We start from the raw sequence: 20280 nt of genomic DNA on the forward strand, positions 1-20280 counted from the left end.
TGTTTATCCAAAAGGAAGTATAGAGGGAGAGCTAGATAGATAGCATTGCATTACATTACATTACATGGCAATGCAATGCACAGTTGCTGAAGTTGAACCAAAATGAGCTTGTCATCTGGCTTCTGCAACTTTTAACATGAAAAATCCAATGAGGAGAAGAAAAGCAAAGCCAAAGAGTCCATCCCAAAATCCGACAAACAAGCAAAATGAACAAAAAGCATTGAATTCAATTCTTTCTGATTTTAGAAACTGCATTAAAGAAGGGGTGCACCGGTCCTGGAGATACTGCAATACCAGGTCAATGCGTGGAGTGGACAGAGCAAGCTCTTTTTCCATCTCCCTGTTCTAAAAATCCATTTAATATATGGTCCCCAGATAGGGGACGTATCAGATATTAAACTGATAAGAACAGATACTACACTTGATCTTAGCCAAAAGGCCGAGAAGCGATAACCAGAATTGGTTTCCGACTACGGTGCCACCCAAGGATTCTGAAAAGTCCATTTGTGGAGATGGCCAACTGGACTCCCGTTAAGAAGACATGCTGTCAACCTCTAGATCCCTCACATGCCTGCACTTTTCGGCTTGCTGCTGCTGCAATCCACGCGTTTTAGATCTGCATAACTCCACCTCTTTTAGCACAGTACCCTCAAAACCCGGCTGTTCCCACCTGCCTCAACACCGTTGGAAGGGAGGAGAACCAATTAAGGCGGGGGGGGGGTGGAACGAGCAGCTGTCTACCCTTAGCAGGAGGGTTGCTGATTAATTACCTCTCCTGCTGCTGCTGCTGCTGGCTGTCCAGCAGCAGACTGAAGGTGGCTGCTGCTGTGCGCAGGTATATAAAGGCTCAGAGCCTATTATGACATGCGCAGCCAGCGTTCCATTGCCACATTCCGTCTACTGCAGGCGGGATACCTGGATGGCTGAATGTCACTGAGAAGCTCACAGAGACCGCCATAAGCAACAGTTTAAAAGAATGCCACAGACTAATCAACCAAACTTTTTGGGTTGGTTTCTCTTTTATAGTCTGCAGGCATTAAATGAAAGAAGTCAGTGTTCCAGCAGAGGGAGACAACGTTTCAGAAAAGGCATTGTAGCAAACCAAAAAAGAAATTTTAAGCGCAGCAGAGTAACCAGCTCACATACCTGTTAGCTCAGGTGAGTTTAAAAGGCTGCTGTTGATAACAAGGGCATTTGCTAAATAGATGGTGTGTGTGCAACAATATACTGAAAGGTCAATTATATTGTGCAGCTTATCTCACCACCTGTAGTTATTTAGGTGAAAGCTCCAAAATGCTTGCCTAATATGTCTGTTTATCCAAAAGGAAGTATAGAGGGAGAGCTAGATAGATAGCATTGCATTACATTACATTACATGGCAATGCAATGCACAGTTGCTGAAGTTGAACCAAAATGAGCTTGTCATCTGGCTTCTGCAACTTTTAACATGAAAAATCCAATGAGGAGAAGAAAAGCAAAGCCAAAGAGTCCATCCCAAAATCCGACAAACAAGCAAAATGAACAAAAAGCATTGAATTCAATTCTTTCTGATTTTAGAAACTGCATTAAAGAAGGGGTGCACCGGTCCTGGAGATACTGCAATACCAGGTCAATGCGTGGAGTGGACAGAGCAAGCTCTTTTTCCATCTCCCTGTTCTAAAAATCCATTTAATATATGGTCCCCAGATAGGGGACGTATCAGATATTAAACTGATAAGAACAGATACTACACTTGATCTTAGCCAAAAGGCCGAGAAGCGATAACCAGAATTGGTTTCCGACTACGGTGCCACCCAAGGATTCTGAAAAGTCCATTTGTGGAGATGGCCAACTGGACTCCCGTTAAGAAGACATGCTGTCAACCTCTAGATCCCTCACATGCCTGCACTTTTCGGCTTGCTGCTGCTGCAATCCACGCGTTTTAGATCTGCATAACTCCACCTCTTTTAGCACAGTACCCTCAACCCCCGGCTGTTCCCACCCGCCTCAACACCGTTGGAAGGGAGGAGAACCAATTAAGGCGGGGGGGGGTGGAACGAGCAGCTGTCTACCCTTAGCAGGAGGGTTGCTGATTAATTACCTCTCCTGCTGCTGCTGCTGGCTGTCCAGCAGCAGACTGAAGGTGGCTGCTGCTGTGCGCAGGTATATAAAGGCTCAGAGCCTATTATGACACGCGCAGCCAGCGTTCCATTGCCACATTCCGTCTACTGCAGGCGGGATACCTGGATGGCTGAATGTCACTGAGAAGCTCACAGAGACCGCCATAAGCAACAGTTTAAAAGAATGCCACAGACTAATCAACCAAACTTTTTGGGTTGGTTTCTCTTTTATAGTCTGCAGGCATTAAATGAAAGAAGTCAGTGTTCCAGCAGAGGGAGACAACGTTTCAGAAAAGGCATTGTAGCAAACCAAAAAAGAAATTTTAAGCGCAGCAGAGTAACCAGCTCACATACCTGTTAGCTCAGGTGAGTTTAAAAGGCTGCTGTTGATAACAAGGGCATTTGCTAAATAGATGGTGTGTGTGCAACAATATACTGAAAGGTCAATTATATTGTGCAGCTTATCTCACCACCTGTAGTTATTTAGGTGAAAGCTCCAAAATGCTTGCCTAATATGTCTGTTTATCCAAAAGGAAGTATAGAGGGAGAGCTAGATAGATAGCATTGCATTACATTACATTACATGGCAATGCAATGCACAGTTGCTGAAGTTGAACCAAAATGAGCTTGTCATCTGGCTTCTGCAACTTTTAACATGAAAAATCCAATGAGGAGAAGAAAAGCAAAGCCAAAGAGTCCATCCCAAAATCCGACAAACAAGCAAAATGAACAAAAAGCATTGAATTCAATTCTTTCTGATTTTAGAAACTGCATTAAAGAAGGGGTGCACCGGTCCTGGAGATACTGCAATACCAGGTCAATGCGTGGAGTGGACAGAGCAAGCTCTTTTTCCATCTCCCTGTTCTAAAAATCCATTTAATATATGGTCCCCAGATAGGGGACGTATCAGATATTAAACTGATAAGAACAGATACTACACTTGATCTTAGCCAAAAGGCCGAGAAGTGATAACCAGAATTGGTTTCCGACTACGGTGCCACCCAAGGATTCTGAAAAGTCCATTTGTGGAGATGGCCACCTGGACTCCCGTTAAGAAGACATGCTGTCAACCTCTAGATCCCTCACATGCCTGCACTTTTCGGCTTGCTGCTGCTGCAATCCACGCGTTTTAGATCTGCATAACTCCACCTCTTTTAGCACAGTACCCTCAACCCCCGGCTGTTCCCACCCGCCTCAACACCGTTGGAAGGGAGGAGAACCAATTAAGGCGGGGGGGTGGAACGAGCAGCTGTCTACCCTTAGCAGGAGGGTTGCTGATTAATTACCTCTCCTGCTGCTGCTGCTGGCTGTCCAGCAGCAGACTGAAGGTGGCTGCTGCTGTGCGCAGGTATATAAAGGCTCAGAGCCTATTATGACACGCGCAGCCAGCGTTCCATTGCCACATTCCGTCTACTGCAGGCGGGATACCTGGATGGCTGAATGTCACTGAGAAGCTCACAGAGACCGCCATAAGCAACAGTTTAAAAGAATGCCACAGACTAATCAACCAAACTTTTTGGGTTGGTTTCTCTTTTATAGTCTGCAGGCATTAAATGAAAGAAGTCAGTGTTCCAGCAGAGGGAGACAACGTTTCAGAAAAGGCATTGTAGCAAACCAAAAAAGAAATTTTAAGCGCAGCAGAGTAACCAGCTCACATACCTGTTAGCTCAGGTGAGTTTAAAAGGCTGCTGTTGATAACAAGGGCATTTGCTAAATAGATGGTGTGTGTGCAACAATATACTGAAAGGTCAATTATATTGTGCAGCTTATCTCACCACCTGTAGTTATTTAGGTGAAAGCTCCAAAATGCTTGCCTAATATGTCTGTTTATCCAAAAGGAAGTATAGAGGGAGAGCTAGATAGATAGCATTGCATTACATTACATTACATGGCAATGCAATGCACAGTTGCTGAAGTTGAACCAAAATGAGCTTGTCATCTGGCTTCTGCAACTTTTAACATGAAAAATCCAATGAGGAGAAGAAAAGCAAAGCCAAAGAGTCCATCCCAAAATCCGACAAACAAGCAAAATGAACAAAAAGCATTGAATTCAATTCTTTCTGATTTTAGAAACTGCATTAAAGAAGGGGTGCACCGGTCCTGGAGATACTGCAATACCAGGTCAATGCGTGGAGTGGACAGAGCAAGCTCTTTTTCCATCTCCCTGTTCTAAAAATCCATTTAATATATGGTCCCCAGATAGGGGACGTATCAGATATTAAACTGATAAGAACAGATACTACACTTGATCTTAGCCAAAAGGCCGAGAAGCGATAACCAGAATTGGTTTCCGACTACGGTGCCACCCAAGGATTCTGAAAAGTCCATTTGTGGAGATGGCCACCTGGACTCCTGTTAAGAAGACATGCTGTCAACTTCTAGATCCCTCACATGCCTGCACTTTTCGGCTTGCTGCTGCTGCAATCCACGCGTTTTAGATCTGCATAACTCCACCTCTTTTAGCACAGTACCCTCAACCCCCGGCTGTTCCCACCCGCCTCAACACCGTTGGAAGGGAGGAGAACCAATTAAGGCGGGGGGGGGGTGGAACGAGCAGCTGTCTACCCTTAGCAGGAGGGTTGCTGATTAATTACCTCTCCTGCTGCTGCTGCTGCTGGCTGTCCAGCAGCAGACTGAAGGTGGCTGCTGCTGTGCGCAGGTATATAAAGGCTCAGAGCCTATTATGACACGCGCAGCCAGCGTTCCATTGCCACATTCCGTCTACTGCAGGCGGGATACCTGGATGGCTGAATGTCACTGAGAAGCTCACAGAGACCGCCATAAGCAACAGTTTAAAAGAATGCCACAGACTAATCAACCAAACTTTTTGGGTTGGTTTCTCTTTTATAGTCTGCAGGCATTAAATGAAAGAAGTCAGTGTTCCAGCAGAGGGAGACAACGTTTCAGAAAAGGCATTGTAGCAAACCAAAAAAGAAATTTTAAGCGCAGCAGAGTAACCAGCTCACATACCTGTTAGCTCAGGTGAGTTTAAAAGGCTGCTGTTGATAACAAGGGCATTTGCTAAATAGATGGTGTGTGTGCAACAATATACTGAAAGGTCAATTATATTGTGCAGCTTATCTCACCACCTGTAGTTATTTAGGTGAAAGCTCCAAAATGCTTGCCTAATATGTCTGTTTATCCAAAAGGAAGCATAGAGGGAGAGCTAGATAGATAGCATTGCATTACATTACATTACATGGCAATGCAATGCACAGTTGCTGAAGTTGAACCAAAATGAGCTTGTCATCTGGCTTCTGCAACTTTTAACATGAAAAATCCAATGAGGAGAAGAAAAGCAAAGCCAAAGAGTCCATCCCAAAATCCGACAAACAAGCAAAATGAACAAAAAGCATTGAATTCAATTCTTTCTGATTTTAGAAACTGCATTAAAGAAGGGGTGCACCGGTCCTGGAGATACTGCAATACCAGGTCAATGCGTGGAGTGGACAGAGCAAGCTCTTTTTCCATCTCCCTGTTCTAAAAATCCATTTAATATATGGTCCCCAGATAGGGGACGTATCAGATATTAAACTGATAAGAACAGATACTACACTTGATCTTAGCCAAAAGGCCGAGAAGCGATAACCAGAATTGGTTTCCGACTACGGTGCCACCCAAGGATTCTGAAAAGTCCATTTGTGGAGATGGCCACCTGGACTCCTGTTAAGAAGACATGCTGTCAACCTCTAGATCCCTCACATGCCTGCACTTTTCGGCTTGCTGCTGCTGCAATCCACGCGTTTTAGATCTGCATAACTCCACCTCTTTTAGCACAGTACCCTCAACCCCCGGCTGTTCCCACCCGCCTCAACACCGTTGGAAGGGAGGAGAACCAATTAAGGCGGGGGGGGGGTGGAACGAGCAGCTGTCTACCCTTAGCAGGAGGGTTGCTGATTAATTACCTCTCCTGCTGCTGCTGCTGCTGGCTGTCCAGCAGCAGACTGAAGGTGGCTGCTGCTGTGCGCAGGTATATAAAGGCTCAGAGCCTATTATGACACGCGCAGCCAGCGTTCCATTGCCACATTCCGTCTACTGCAGGCGGGATACCTGGATGGCTGAATGTCACTGAGAAGCTCACAGAGACCGCCATAAGCAACAGTTTAAAAGAATGCCACAGACTAATCAACCAAACTTTTTGGGTTGGTTTCTCTTTTATAGTCTGCAGGCATTAAATGAAAGAAGTCAGTGTTCCAGCAGAGGGAGACAACGTTTCAGAAAAGGCATTGTAGCAAACCAAAAAAGAAATTTTAAGCGCAGCAGAGTAACCAGCTCACATACCTGTTAGCTCAGGTGAGTTTAAAAGGCTGCTGTTGATAACAAGGGCATTTGCTAAATAGATGGTGTGTGTGCAACAATATACTGAAAGGTCAATTATATTGTGCAGCTTATCTCACCACCTGTAGTTATTTAGGTGAAAGCTCCAAAATGCTTGCCTAATATGTCTGTTTATCCAAAAGGAAGCATAGAGGGAGAGCTAGATAGATAGCATTGCATTACATTACATTACATGGCAATGCAATGCACAGTTGCTGAAGTTGAACCAAAATGAGCTTGTCATCTGGCTTCTGCAACTTTTAACATGAAAAATCCAATGAGGAGAAGAAAAGCAAAGCCAAAGAGTCCATCCCAAAATCCGACAAACAAGCAAAATGAACAAAAAGCATTGAATTCAATTCTTTCTGATTTTAGAAACTGCATTAAAGAAGGGGTGCACCGGTCCTGGAGATACTGCAATACCAGGTCAATGCGTGGAGTGGACAGAGCAAGCTCTTTTTCCATCTCCCTGTTCTAAAAATCCATTTAATATATGGTCCCCAGATAGGGGACGTATCAGATATTAAACTGATAAGAACAGATACTACACTTGATCTTAGCCAAAAGGCCGAGAAGCGATAACCAGAATTGGTTTCCGACTACGGTGCCACCCAAGGATTCTGAAAAGTCCATTTGTGGAGATGGCCACCTGGACTCCCGTTAAGAAGACATGCTGTCAACCTCTAGATCCCTCACATGCCTGCACTTTTCGGCTTGCTGCTGCTGCAATCCACGCGTTTTAGATCTGCATAACTCCACCTCTTTTAGCACAGTACCCTCAACCCCCGGCTGTTCCCACCCGCCTCAACACCGTTGGAAGGGAGGAGAACCAATTAAGGCGGGGGGGGGGGTGGAACGAGCAGCTGTCTACCCTTAGCAGGAGGGTTGCTGATTAATTACCTCTCCTGCTGCTGCTGCTGCTGGCTGTCCAGCAGCAGACTGAAGGTGGCTGCTGCTGTGCGCAGGTATATAAAGGCTCAGAGCCTATTATGACACGCGCAGCCAGCGTTCCATTGCCACATTCCGTCTACTGCAGGCGGGATACCTGGATGGCTGAATGTCACTGAGAAGCTCACAGAGACCGCCATAAGCAACAGTTTAAAAGAATGCCACAGACTAATCAACCAAACTTTTTGGGTTGGTTTCTCTTTTATAGTCTGCAGGCATTAAATGAAAGAAGTCAGTGTTCCAGCAGAGGGAGACAACGTTTCAGAAAAGGCATTGTAGCAAACCAAAAAAGAAATTTTAAGCGCAGCAGAGTAACCAGCTCACATACCTGTTAGCTCAGGTGAGTTTAAAAGGCTGCTGTTGATAACAAGGGCATTTGCTAAATAGATGGTGTGTGTGCAACAATATACTGAAAGGTCAATTATATTGTGCAGCTTATCTCACCACCTGTAGTTATTTAGGTGAAAGCTCCAAAATGCTTGCCTAATATGTCTGTTTATCCAAAAGGAAGTATAGAGGGAGAGCTAGATAGATAGCATTGCATTACATTACATTACATGGCAATGCAATGCACAGTTGCTGAAGTTGAACCAAAATGAGCTTGTCATCTGGCTTCTGCAACTTTTAACATGAAAAATCCAATGAGGAGAAGAAAAGCAAAGCCAAAGAGTCCATCCCAAAATCCGACAAACAAGCAAAATGAACAAAAAGCATTGAATTCAATTCTTTCTGATTTTAGAAACTGCATTAAAGAAGGGGTGCACCGGTCCTGGAGATACTGCAATACCAGGTCAATGCGTGGAGTGGACAGAGCAAGCTCTTTTTCCATCTCCCTGTTCTAAAAATCCATTTAATATATGGTCCCCAGATAGGGGACGTATCAGATATTAAACTGATAAGAACAGATACTACACTTGATCTTAGCCAAAAGGCCGAGAAGCGATAACCAGAATTGGTTTCCGACTACGGTGCCACCCAAGGATTCTGAAAAGTCCATTTGTGGAGATGGCCACCTGGACTCCTGTTAAGAAGACATGCTGTCAACTTCTAGATCCCTCACATGCCTGCACTTTTCGGCTTGCTGCTGCTGCAATCCACGCGTTTTAGATCTGCATAACTCCACCTCTTTTAGCACAGTACCCTCAACCCCCGGCTGTTCCCACCCGCCTCAACACCGTTGGAAGGGAGGAGAACCAATTAAGGCGGGGGGGGGGTGGAACGAGCAGCTGTCTACCCTTAGCAGGAGGGTTGCTGATTAATTACCTCTCCTGCTGCTGCTGCTGCTGGCTGTCCAGCAGCAGACTGAAGGTGGCTGCTGCTGTGCGCAGGTATATAAAGGCTCAGAGCCTATTATGACACGCGCAGCCAGCGTTCCATTGCCACATTCCGTCTACTGCAGGCGGGATACCTGGATGGCTGAATGTCACTGAGAAGCTCACAGAGACCGCCATAAGCAACAGTTTAAAAGAATGCCACAGACTAATCAACCAAACTTTTTGGGTTGGTTTCTCTTTTATAGTCTGCAGGCATTAAATGAAAGAAGTCAGTGTTCCAGCAGAGGGAGACAACGTTTCAGAAAAGGCATTGTAGCAAACCAAAAAAGAAATTTTAAGCGCAGCAGAGTAACCAGCTCACATACCTGTTAGCTCAGGTGAGTTTAAAAGGCTGCTGTTGATAACAAGGGCATTTGCTAAATAGATGGTGTGTGTGCAACAATATACTGAAAGGTCAATTATATTGTGCAGCTTATCTCACCACCTGTAGTTATTTAGGTGAAAGCTCCAAAATGCTTGCCTAATATGTCTGTTTATCCAAAAGGAAGTATAGAGGGAGAGCTAGATAGATAGCATTGCATTACATTACATTACATGGCAATGCAATGCACAGTTGCTGAAGTTGAACCAAAATGAGCTTGTCATCTGGCTTCTGCAACTTTTAACATGAAAAATCCAATGAGGAGAAGAAAAGCAAAGCCAAAGAGTCCATCCCAAAATCCGACAAACAAGCAAAATGAACAAAAAGCATTGAATTCAATTCTTTCTGATTTTAGAAACTGCATTAAAGAAGGGGTGCACCGGTCCTGGAGATACTGCAATACCAGGTCAATGCGTGGAGTGGACAGAGCAAGCTCTTTTTCCATCTCCCTGTTCTAAAAATCCATTTAATATATGGTCCCCAGATAGGGGACGTATCAGATATTAAACTGATAAGAACAGATACTACACTTGATCTTAGCCAAAAGGCCGAGAAGTGATAACCAGAATTGGTTTCCGACTACGGTGCCACCCAAGGATTCTGAAAAGTCCATTTGTGGAGATGGCCACCTGGACTCCCGTTAAGAAGACATGCTGTCAACCTCTAGATCCCTCACATGCCTGCACTTTTCGGCTTGCTGCTGCTGCAATCCACGCGTTTTAGATCTGCATAACTCCATCTCTTTTAGCACAGTACCCTCAACCCCCGGCTGTTCCCACCCGCCTCAACACCGTTGGAAGGGAGGAGAACCAATTAAGGCGGGGGGGGGTGGAACGAGCAGCTGTCTACCCTTAGCAGGAGGGTTGCTGATTAATTACCTCTCCTGCTGCTGCTGCTGCTGGCTGTCCAGCAGCAGACTGAAGGTGGCTGCTGCTGTGCGCAGGTATATAAAGGCTCAGAGCCTATTATGACACGCGCAGCCAGCGTTCCATTGCCACATTCCGTCTACTGCAGGCGGGATACCTGGATGGCTGAATGTCACTGAGAAGCTCACAGAGACCGCCATAAGCAACAGTTTAAAAGAATGCCACAGACTAATCAACCAAACTTTTTGGGTTGGTTTCTCTTTTATAGTCTGCAGGCATTAAATGAAAGAAGTCAGTGTTCCAGCAGAGGGAGACAACGCTTCAGAAAAGGCATTGTAGCAAACCAAAAAAGAAATTTTAAGCGCAGCAGAGTAACCAGCTCACATACCTGTTAGCTCAGGTGAGTTTAAAAGGCTGCTGTTGATAACAAGGGCATTTGCTAAATAGATGGTGTGTGTGCAACAATATACTGAAAGGTCAATTATATTGTGCAGCTTATCTCACCACCTGTAGTTATTTAGGTGAAAGCTCCAAAATGCTTGCCTAATATGTCTGTTTATCCAAAAGGAAGTATAGAGGGAGAGCTAGATAGATAGCATTGCATTACATTACATTACATGGCAATGCAATGCACAGTTGCTGAAGTTGAACCAAAATGAGCTTGTCATCTGGCTTCTGCAACTTTTAACATGAAAAATCCAATGAGGAGAAGAAAAGCAAAGCCAAAGAGTCCATCCCAAAATACGACAAACAAGCAAAATGAACAAAAAGCATTGAATTCAATTCTTTCTGATTTTAGAAACTGCATTAAAGAAGGGGTGCACCGGTCCTGGAGATACTGCAATACCAGGTCAATGCGTGGAGTGGACAGAGCAAGCTCTTTTTCCATCTCCCTGTTCTAAAAATCCATTTAATATATGGTCCCCAGATAGGGGACGTATCAGATATTAAACTGATAAGAACAGATACTACACTTGATCTTAGCCAAAAGGCCGAGAAGCGATAACCAGAATTGGTTTCCGACTACGGTGCCACCCAAGGATTCTGAAAAGTCCATTTGTGGAGATGGCCACCTGGACTCCCGTTAAGAAGACATGCTGTCAACCTCTAGATCCCTCACATGCCTGCAATTTTCGGCTTGCTGCTGCTGCAATCCACGCGTTTTAGATCTGCATAACTCCACCTCTTTTAGCACAGTACCCTCAACCCCCGGCTGTTCCCACCCGCCTCAACACCGTTGGAAGGGAGGAGAACCAATTAAGGCGGGGGGGGGGGTGGAACGAGCAGCTGTCTACCCTTAGCAGGAGGGTTGCTGATTAATTACCTCTCCTGCTGCTGCTGCTGCTGGCTGTCCAGCAGCAGACTGAAGGTGGCTGCTGCTGTGCGCAGGTATATAAAGGCTCAGAGCCTATTATGACACGCGCAGCCAGCGTTCCATTGCCACATTCCGTCTACTGCAGGCGGGATACCTGGATGGCTGAATGTCACTGAGAAGCTCACAGAGACCGCCATAAGCAACAGTTTAAAAGAATGCCACAGACTAATCAACCAAACTTTTTGGGTTGGTTTCTCTTTTATAGTCTGCAGGCATTAAATGAAAGAAGTCAGTGTTCCAGCAGAGGGAGACAACGTTTCAGAAAAGGCATTGTAGCAAACCAAAAAAGAAATTTTAAGCGCAGCAGAGTAACCAGCTCACATACCTGTTAGCTCAGGTGAGTTTAAAAGGCTGCTGTTGATAACAAGGGCATTTGCTAAATAGATGGTGTGTGTGCAACAATATACTGAAAGGTCAATTATATTGTGCAGCTTATCTCACCACCTGTAGTTATTTAGGTGAAAGCTCCAAAATGCTTGCCTAATATGTCTGTTTATCCAAAAGGAAGTATAGAGGGAGAGCTAGATAGATAGCATTGCATTACATTACATTACATGGCAATGCAATGCACAGTTGCTGAAGTTGAACCAAAATGAGCTTGTCATCTGGCTTCTGCAACTTTTAACATGAAAAATCCAATGAGGAGAAGAAAAGCAAAGCCAAAGAGTCCATCCCAAAATCCGACAAACAAGCAAAATGAACAAAAAGCATTGAATTCAATTCTTTCTGATTTTAGAAACTGCATTAAAGAAGGGGTGCACCGGTCCTGGAGATACTGCAATACCAGGTCAATGCGTGGAGTGGACAGAGCAAGCTCTTTTTCCATCTCCCTGTTCTAAAAATCCATTTAATATATGGTCCCCAGATAGGGGACGTATCAGATATTAAACTGATAAGAACAGATACTACACTTGATCTTAGCCAAAAGGCCGAGAAGCGATAACCAGAATTGGTTTCCGACTACGGTGCCACCCAAGGATTCTGAAAAGTCCATTTGTGGAGATGGCCACCTGGACTCCCGTTAAGAAGACATGCTGTCAACCTCTAGATCCCTCACATGCCTGCAATTTTCGGCTTGCTGCTGCTGCAATCCACGCGTTTTAGATCTGCATAACTCCACCTCTTTTAGCACAGTACCCTCAACCCCCGGCTGTTCCCACCCACCTCAACACCGTTGGAAGGGAGGAGAACCAATTAAGGCGGGGGGGGGGTGGAACGAGCAGCTGTCTACCCTTAGCAGGAGGGTTGCTGATTAATTACCTCTCCTGCTGCTGCTGCTGGCTGTCCAGCAGCAGACTGAAGGTGGCTGCTGCTGTGCGCAGGTATATAAAGGCTCAGAGCCTATTATGACACGCGTAGCCAGCGTTCCATTGCCACATTCCGTCTACTGCAGGCGGGATACCTGGATGGCTGAATGTCACTGAGAAGCTCACAGAGACCGCCATAAGCAACAGTTTAAAAGAATGCCACAGACTAATCAACCAAACTTTTTGGGTTGGTTTCTCTTTTATAGTCTGCAGGCATTAAATGAAAGAAGTCAGTGTTCCAGCAGAGGGAGACAACGTTTCAGAAAAGGCATTGTAGCAAACCAAAAAAGAAATTTTAAGCGCAGCAGAGTAACCAGCTCACATACCTGTTAGCTCAGGTGAGTTTAAAAGGCTGCTGTTGATAACAAGGGCATTTGCTAAATAGATGGTGTGTGTGCAACAATATACTGAAAGGTCAATTATATTGTGCAGCTTATCTCACCACCTGTAGTTATTTAGGTGAAAGCTCCAAAATGCTTGCCTAATATGTCTGTTTATCCAAAAGGAAGTATAGAGGGAGAGCTAGATAGATAGCATTGCATTACATTACATTACATGGCAATGCAATGCACAGTTGCTGAAGTTGAACCAAAATGAGCTTGTCATCTGGCTTCTGCAACTTTTAACATGAAAAATCCAATGAGGAGAAGAAAAGCAAAGCCAAAGAGTCCATCCCAAAATCCGACAAACAAGCAAAATGAACAAAAAACATTGAATTCAATTCTTTCTGATTTTAGAAACTGCATTAAAGAAGGGGTGCACCGGTCCTGGAGATACTGCAATACCAGGTCAATGCGTGGAGTGGACAGAGCAAGCTCTTTTTCCATCTCCCTGTTCTAAAAATCCATTTAATATATGGTCCCCAGATAGGGGACGTATCAGATATTAAACTGATAAGAACAGATACTACACTTGATCTTAGCCAAAAGGCCGAGAAGCGATAACCAGAATTGGTTTCCGACTACGGTGCCACCCAAGGATTCTGAAAAGTCCATTTGTGGAGATGGCCACCTGGACTCCCGTTAAGAAGACATGCTGTCAACCTCTAGATCCCTCACATGCCTGCACTTTTCGGCTTGCTGCTGCTGCAATCCACGCGTTTTAGATCTGCATAACTCCACCTCTTTTAGCACAGTACCCTCAACCCCCGGCTGTTCCCACCCGCCTCAACACCGTTGGAAGGGAGGAGAACCAATTAAGGCGGGGGGGGGGTGGAACGAGCAGCTGTCTACCCTTAGCAGGAGGGTTGCTGATTAATTACCTCTCCTGCTGCTGCTGCTGCTGGCTGTCCAGCAGCAGACTGAAGGTGGCTGCTGCTGTGCGCAGGTATATAAAGGCTCAGAGCCTATTATGACACGCGCAGCCAGCGTTCCATTGCCACATTCCGTCTACTGCAGGCGGGATACCTGGATGGCTGAATGTCACTGAGAAGCTCACAGAGACCGCCATAAGCAACAGTTTAAAAGAATGCCACAGACTAATCAACCAAACTTTTTGGGTTGGTTTCTCTTTTATAGTCTGCAGGCATTAAATGAAAGAAGTCAGTGTTCCAGCAGAGGGAGACAACGTTTCAGAAAAGGCATTGTAGCAAACCAAAAAAGAAATTTTAAGCGCAGCAGAGTAACCAGCTCACATACCTGTTAGCTCAGGTGAGTTTAAAAGGCTGCTGTTGATAACAAGGGCATTTGCTAAATAGATGGTGTGTGTGCAACAATATACTGAAAGGTCAATTATATTGTGCAGCTTATCTCACCACCTGTAGTTATTTAGGTGAAAGCTCCAAAATGCTTGCCTAATATGTCTGTTTATCCAAAAGGAAGTATAGAGGGAGAGCTAGATAGATAGCATTGCATTACATTACATTACATGGCAATGCAATGCACAGTTGCTGAAGTTGAACCAAAATGAGCTTGTCATCTGGCTTCTGCAACTTTTAACATGAAAAATCCAATGAGGAGAAGAAAAGCAAAGCCAAAGAGTCCATCCCAAAATCCGACAAACAAGCAAAATGAACAAAAAGCATTGAATTCAATTCTTTCTGATTTTAGAAACTGCATTAAAGAAGGGGTGCACCGGTCCTGGAGATACTGCAATACCAGGTCAATGCGTGGAGTGGACAGAGCAAGCTCTTTTTCCATCTCCCTGTTCTAAAAATCCATTTAATATATGGTCCCCAGATAGGGGACGTATCAGATATTAAACTGATAAGAACAGATACTACACTTGATCTTAGCCAAAAGGCCGAGAAGCGATAACCAGAATTGGTTTCCGACTACGGTGCCACCCAAGGATTCTGAAAAGTCCATTTGTGGAGATGGCCACCTGGACTCCCGTTAAGAAGACATGCTGTCAACCTCTAGATCCCTCACATGCCTGCACTTTTCGGCTTGCTGCTGCTGCAATCCACGCGTTTTAGGTCTGCATAACTCCACCTCTTTTAGCACAGTACCCTCAACCCCCGGCTGTTCCCACCCGCCTCAACACCGTTGGAAGGGAGGAGAACCAATTAAGGCGGGGGGGGGTGGAACGAGCAGCTGTCTACCCTTAGCAGGAGGGTTGCTGATTAATTACCTCTCCTGCTGCTGCTGCTGCTGGCTGTCCAGCAGCAGACTGAAGGTGGCTGCTGCTGTGCGCAGGTATATAAAGGCTCAGAGCCTATTATGACACGCGCAGCCAGCGTTCCATTGCCACATTCCGTCTACTGCAGGCGGGATACCTGGATGGCTGAATGTCACTGAGAAGCTCACAGAGACCGCCATAAGCAACAGTTTAAAAGAATGCCACAGACTAATCAACCAAACTTTTTGGGTTGGTTTCTCTTTTATAGTCTGCAGGCATTAAATGAAAGAAGTCAGTGTTCCAGCAGAGGGAGACAACGTTTCAGAAAAGGCATTGTAGCAAACCAAAAAAGAAATTTTAAGCGCAGCAGAGTAACCAGCTCACATACCTGTTAGCTCAGGTGAGTTTAAAAGGCTGCTGTTGATAACAAGGGCATTTGCTAAATAGATGGTGTGTGTGCAACAATATACTGAAAGGTCAATTATATTGTGCAGCTTATCTCACCACCTGTAGTTATTTAGGTGAAAGCTCCAAAATGCTTGCCTAATATGTCTGTTTATCCAAAAGGAAGTATAGAGGGAGAGCTAGATAGATAGCATTGCATTACATTACATTACATGGCAATGCAATGCACAGTTGCTGAAGTTGAACCAAAATGAGCTTGTCATCTGGCTTCTGCAACTTTTAACATGAAAAATCCAATGAGGAGAAGAAAAGCAAAGCCAAAGAGTCCATCCCAAAATCCGACAAACAAGCAAAATGAACAAAAAGCATTGAATTCAATTCTTTCTGATTTTAGAAACTGCATTAAAGAAGGGGTGCACCGGTCCTGGAGATACTGCAATACCAGGTCAATGCGTGGAGTGGACAGAGCAAGCTCTTTTTCCATCTCCCTGTTCTAAAAATCCATTTAATATATGGTCCCCAGATAGGGGACGTATCAGATATTAAACTGATAAGAACAGATACTACACTTGATCTTAGCCAAAAGGCCGAGAAGCGATAACCAGAATTGGTTTCCGACTACGGTGCCACCCAAGGATTCTGAAAAGTCCATTTGTGGAGATGGCCACCTGGACTCCCGTTAAGAAGACATGCTGTCAACCTCTAGATCCCTCACATGCCTGCAATTTTCGGCTTGCTGCTGCTGCAATCCACGCGTTTTAGATCTGCATAACTCCACCTCTTTTAGCACAGTACCCTCAACCCCCGGCTGTTCCCACCCGCCTCAACACCGTTGGAAGGGAGGAGAACCAATTAAGGCGGGGGGGGGGGTGGAACGAGCAGCTGTCTACCCTTAGCAGGAGGGTTGCTGATTAATTACCTCTCCTGCTGCTGCTGCTGCTGGCTGTCCAGCAGCAGACTGAAGGTGGCTGCTGCTGTGCGCAGGTATATAAAGGCTCAGAGCCTATTATGACACGCGCAGCCAGCGTTCCATTGCCACATTCCGTCTACTGCAGGCGGGATACCTGGATGGCTGAATGTCACTGAGAAGCTCACAGAGACCGCCATAAGCAACAGTTTAAAAGAATGCCACAGACTAATCAACCAAACTTTTTGGGTTGGTTTCTCTTTTATAGTCTGCAGGCATTAAATGAAAGAAGTCAGTGTTCCAGCAGAGGGAGACAACGTTTCAGAAAAGGCATTGTAGCAAACCAAAAAAGAAATTTTAAGCGCAGCAGAGTAACCAGCTCACATACCTGTTAGCTCAGGTGAGTTTAAAAGGCTGCTGTTGATAACAAGGGCATTTGCTAAATAGATGGTGTGTGTGCAACAATATACTGAAAGGTCAATTATATTGTGCAGCTTATCTCACCACCTGTAGTTATTTAGGTGAAAGCTCCAAAATGCTTGCCTAATATGTCTGTTTATCCAAAAGGAAGTATAGAGGGAGAGCTAGATAGATAGCATTGCATTACATTACATTACATGGCAATGCAATGCACAGTTGCTGAAGTTGAACCAAAATGAGCTTGTCATCTGGCTTCTGCAACTTTTAACATGAAAAATCCAATGAGGAGAAGAAAAGCAAAGCCAAAGAGTCCATCCCAAAATCCGACAAACAAGCAAAATGAACAAAAAGCATTGAATTCAATTCTTTCTGATTTTAGAAACTGCATTAAAGAAGGGGTGCACCGGTCCTGGAGATACTGCAATACCAGGTCAATGCGTGGAGTGGACAGAGCAAGCTCTTTTTCCATCTCCCTGTTCTAAAAATCCATTTAATATATGGTCCCCAGATAGGGGACGTATCAGATATTAAACTGATAAGAACAGATACTACACTTGATCTTAGCCAAAAGGCCGAGAAGCGATAACCAGAATTGGTTTCCGACTACGGTGCCACCCAAGGATTCTGAAAAGTCCATTTGTGGAGATGGCCACCTGGACTCCCGTTAAGAAGACATGCTGTCAACCTCTAGATCCCTCACATGCCTGCACTTTTCGGCTTGCTGCTGCTGCAATCCACGCGTTTTAGATCTGCATAACTCCACCTCTTTTAGCACAGTACCCTCAACCCCCGGCTGTTCCCACCCGCCTCAACACCGTTGGAAGGGAGGAGAACCAATTAAGGCGGGGGGGGGGTGGAACGAGCAGCTGTCTACCCTTAGCAGGAGGGTTGCTGATTAATTACCTCTCCTGCTGCTGCTGCTGCTGGCTGTCCAGCAGCAGACTGAAGGTGGCTGCTGCTGTGCGCAGGTATATAAAGGCTCAGAGCCTATTATGACACGCGCAGCCAGCGTTCCATTGCCACATTCCGTCTACTGCAGGCGGGATACCTGGATGGCTGAATGTCACTGAGAAGCTCACAGAGACCGCCATAAGCAACAGTTTAAAAGAATGCCACAGACTAATCAACCAAACTTTTTGGGTTGGTTTCTCTTTTATAGTCTGCAGGCATTAAATGAAAGAAGTCAGTGTTCCAGCAGAGGGAGACAACGTTTCAGAAAAGGCATTGTAGCAAACCAAAAAAGAAATTTTAAGCGCAGCAGAGTAACCAGCTCACATACCTGTTAGCTCAGGTGAGTTTAAAAGGCTGCTGTTGATAACAAGGGCATTTGCTAAATAGATGGTGTGTGTGCAACAATATACTGAAAGGTCAATTATATTGTGCAGCTTATCTCACCACCTGTAGTTATTTAGGTGAAAGCTCCAAAATGCTTGCCTAATATGTCTGTTTATCCAAAAGGAAGTATAGAGGGAGAGCTAGATAGATAGCATTGCATTACATTACATTACATGGCAATGCAATGCACAGTTGCTGAAGTTGAACCAAAATGAGCTTGTCATCTGGCTTCTGCAACTTTTAACATGAAAAATCCAATGAGGAGAAGAAAAGCAAAGCCAAAGAGTCCATCCCAAAATCCGACAAACAAGCAAAATGAACAAAAAGCATTGAATTCAATTCTTTCTGATTTTAGAAACTGCATTAAAGAAGGGGTGCACCGGTCCTGGAGATACTGCAATACCAGGTCAATGCGTGGAGTGGACAGAGCAAGCTCTTTTTCCATCTCCCTGTTCTAAAAATCCATTTAATATATGGTCCCCAGATAGGGGACGTATCAGATATTAAACTGATAAGAACAGATACTACACTTGATCTTAGCCAAAAGGCCGAGAAGCGATAACCAGAATTGGTTTCCGACTACGGTGCCACCCAAGGATTCTGAAAAGTCCATTTGTGGAGATGGCCACCTGGACTCCCGTTAAGAAGACATGCTGTCAACCTCTAGATCCCTCACATGCCTGCACTTTTCGGCTTGCTGCTGCTGCAATCCACGCGTTTTAGATCTGCATAACTCCACCTCTTTTAGCACAGTACCCTCAACCCCCGGCTGTTCCCACCCGCCTCAACACCGTTGGAAGGGAGGAGAACCAATTAAGGCGGGGGGGGGGGTGGAACGAGCAGCTGTCTACCCTTAGCAGGAGGGTTGCTGATTAATTACCTCTCCTGCTGCTGCTGCTGCTGGCTGTCCAGCAGCAGACTGAAGGTGGCTGCTGCTGTGCGCAGGTATATAAAGGCTCAGAGCCTATTATGACACGCGCAGCCAGCGTTCCATTGCCACATTCCGTCTACTGCAGGCGGGATACCTGGATGGCTGAATGTCACTGAGAAGCTCACAGAGACCGCCATAAGCAACAGTTTAAAAGAATGCCACAGACTAATCAACCAAACTTTTTGGGTTGGTTTCTCTTTTATAGTCTGCAGGCATTAAATGAAAGAAGTCAGTGTTCCAGCAGAGGGAGACAACGTTTCAGAAAAGGCATTGTAGCAAACCAAAAAAGAAATTTTAAGCGCAGCAGAGTAACCAGCTCACATACCTGTTAGCTCAGGTGAGTTTAAAAGGCTGCTGTTGATAACAAGGGCATTTGCTAAATAGATGGTGTGTGTGCAACAATATACTGAAAGGTCAATTATATTGTGCAGCTTATCTCACCACCTGTAGTTATTTAGGTGAAAGCTCCAAAATGCTTGCCTAATATGTCTGTTTATCCAAAAGGAAGTATAGAGGGAGAGCTAGATAGATAGCATTGCATTACATTACATTACATGGCAATGCAATGCACAGTTGCTGAAGTTGAACCAAAATGAGCTTGTCATCTGGCTTCTGCAACTTTTAACATGAAAAATCCAATGAGGAGAAGAAAAGCAAAGCCAAAGAGTCCATCCCAAAATCCGACAAACAAGCAAAATGAACAAAAAGCATTGAATTCAATTCTTTCTGATTTTAGAAACTGCATTAAAGAAGGGGTGCACCGGTCCTGGAGATACTGCAATACCAGGTCAATGCGTGGAGTGGACAGAGCAAGCTCTTTTTCCATCTCCCTGTTCTAAAAATCCATTTAATATATGGTCCCCAGATAGGGGACGTATCAGATATTAAACTGATAAGAACAGATACTACACTTGATCTTAGCCAAAAGGCCGAGAAGCGATAACCAGAATTGGTTTCCGACTACGGTGCCACCCAAGGATTCTGAAAAGTCCATTTGTGGAGATGGCCACCTGGACTCCCGTTAAGAAGACATGCTGTCAACCTCTAGATCCCTCACATGCCTGCACTTTTCGGCTTGCTGCTGCTGCAATCCACGCGTTTTAGATCTGCATAACT

General features: G+C 45.0%; 16 non-coding genes across 16 annotated transcripts; all 16 read right to left on the reverse strand.

Annotated features, from left to right (window-relative positions):
• Positions 1 to 260: 260 nt before the first annotated feature.
• Positions 261 to 451, reverse strand: LOC141211036 (U2 spliceosomal RNA). Its single transcript, XR_012281024.1, has one exon. It is a non-coding gene; the product is annotated as a U2 spliceosomal RNA (small nuclear RNA).
• A 1120-nt stretch (positions 452 to 1571) lies between these two features.
• LOC141211037 (U2 spliceosomal RNA) lies at positions 1572 to 1762 on the reverse strand. The gene has a single exon (XR_012281025.1). It is a non-coding gene; the product is annotated as a U2 spliceosomal RNA (small nuclear RNA).
• A 1116-nt stretch (positions 1763 to 2878) lies between these two features.
• Positions 2879 to 3069, reverse strand: LOC141209889 (U2 spliceosomal RNA). Its single transcript, XR_012280077.1, has one exon. It is a non-coding gene; the product is annotated as a U2 spliceosomal RNA (small nuclear RNA).
• A 1114-nt stretch (positions 3070 to 4183) lies between these two features.
• On the reverse strand, positions 4184 to 4374 carry LOC141211039 (U2 spliceosomal RNA). The gene has a single exon (XR_012281026.1). It is a non-coding gene; the product is annotated as a U2 spliceosomal RNA (small nuclear RNA).
• A 1120-nt stretch (positions 4375 to 5494) lies between these two features.
• Positions 5495 to 5685, reverse strand: LOC141211040 (U2 spliceosomal RNA). The gene has a single exon (XR_012281027.1). It is a non-coding gene; the product is annotated as a U2 spliceosomal RNA (small nuclear RNA).
• Positions 5686 to 6805: 1120 nt separating this feature from the next.
• Positions 6806 to 6996, reverse strand: LOC141211041 (U2 spliceosomal RNA). The gene has a single exon (XR_012281028.1). It is a non-coding gene; the product is annotated as a U2 spliceosomal RNA (small nuclear RNA).
• Positions 6997 to 8117: 1121 nt separating this feature from the next.
• On the reverse strand, positions 8118 to 8308 carry LOC141211042 (U2 spliceosomal RNA). Its single transcript, XR_012281029.1, has one exon. It is a non-coding gene; the product is annotated as a U2 spliceosomal RNA (small nuclear RNA).
• Positions 8309 to 9428: 1120 nt separating this feature from the next.
• LOC141209890 (U2 spliceosomal RNA) lies at positions 9429 to 9619 on the reverse strand. Its single transcript, XR_012280078.1, has one exon. It is a non-coding gene; the product is annotated as a U2 spliceosomal RNA (small nuclear RNA).
• A 1119-nt stretch (positions 9620 to 10738) lies between these two features.
• LOC141211043 (U2 spliceosomal RNA) lies at positions 10739 to 10929 on the reverse strand. The gene has a single exon (XR_012281030.1). It is a non-coding gene; the product is annotated as a U2 spliceosomal RNA (small nuclear RNA).
• Positions 10930 to 12050: 1121 nt separating this feature from the next.
• On the reverse strand, positions 12051 to 12241 carry LOC141211044 (U2 spliceosomal RNA). The gene has a single exon (XR_012281031.1). It is a non-coding gene; the product is annotated as a U2 spliceosomal RNA (small nuclear RNA).
• A 1117-nt stretch (positions 12242 to 13358) lies between these two features.
• On the reverse strand, positions 13359 to 13549 carry LOC141211046 (U2 spliceosomal RNA). The gene has a single exon (XR_012281033.1). It is a non-coding gene; the product is annotated as a U2 spliceosomal RNA (small nuclear RNA).
• Positions 13550 to 14669: 1120 nt separating this feature from the next.
• LOC141211047 (U2 spliceosomal RNA) lies at positions 14670 to 14860 on the reverse strand. Its single transcript, XR_012281034.1, has one exon. It is a non-coding gene; the product is annotated as a U2 spliceosomal RNA (small nuclear RNA).
• A 1119-nt stretch (positions 14861 to 15979) lies between these two features.
• On the reverse strand, positions 15980 to 16170 carry LOC141211048 (U2 spliceosomal RNA). Its single transcript, XR_012281035.1, has one exon. It is a non-coding gene; the product is annotated as a U2 spliceosomal RNA (small nuclear RNA).
• A 1121-nt stretch (positions 16171 to 17291) lies between these two features.
• On the reverse strand, positions 17292 to 17482 carry LOC141211049 (U2 spliceosomal RNA). Its single transcript, XR_012281036.1, has one exon. It is a non-coding gene; the product is annotated as a U2 spliceosomal RNA (small nuclear RNA).
• A 1120-nt stretch (positions 17483 to 18602) lies between these two features.
• On the reverse strand, positions 18603 to 18793 carry LOC141211050 (U2 spliceosomal RNA). The gene has a single exon (XR_012281037.1). It is a non-coding gene; the product is annotated as a U2 spliceosomal RNA (small nuclear RNA).
• Positions 18794 to 19914: 1121 nt separating this feature from the next.
• LOC141211052 (U2 spliceosomal RNA) lies at positions 19915 to 20105 on the reverse strand. Its single transcript, XR_012281039.1, has one exon. It is a non-coding gene; the product is annotated as a U2 spliceosomal RNA (small nuclear RNA).
• Positions 20106 to 20280: the final 175 nt, after the last annotated feature.

Source organism: Phyllobates terribilis, unplaced genomic scaffold (assembly GCF_046119375.1).
Source record: "Phyllobates terribilis strain yellow unplaced genomic scaffold, ASM4611937v1 Scaffold_169__1_contigs__length_4117513, whole genome shotgun sequence".
NCBI classification, from domain to species: domain Eukaryota; kingdom Metazoa; phylum Chordata; class Amphibia; order Anura; family Dendrobatidae; genus Phyllobates; species Phyllobates terribilis.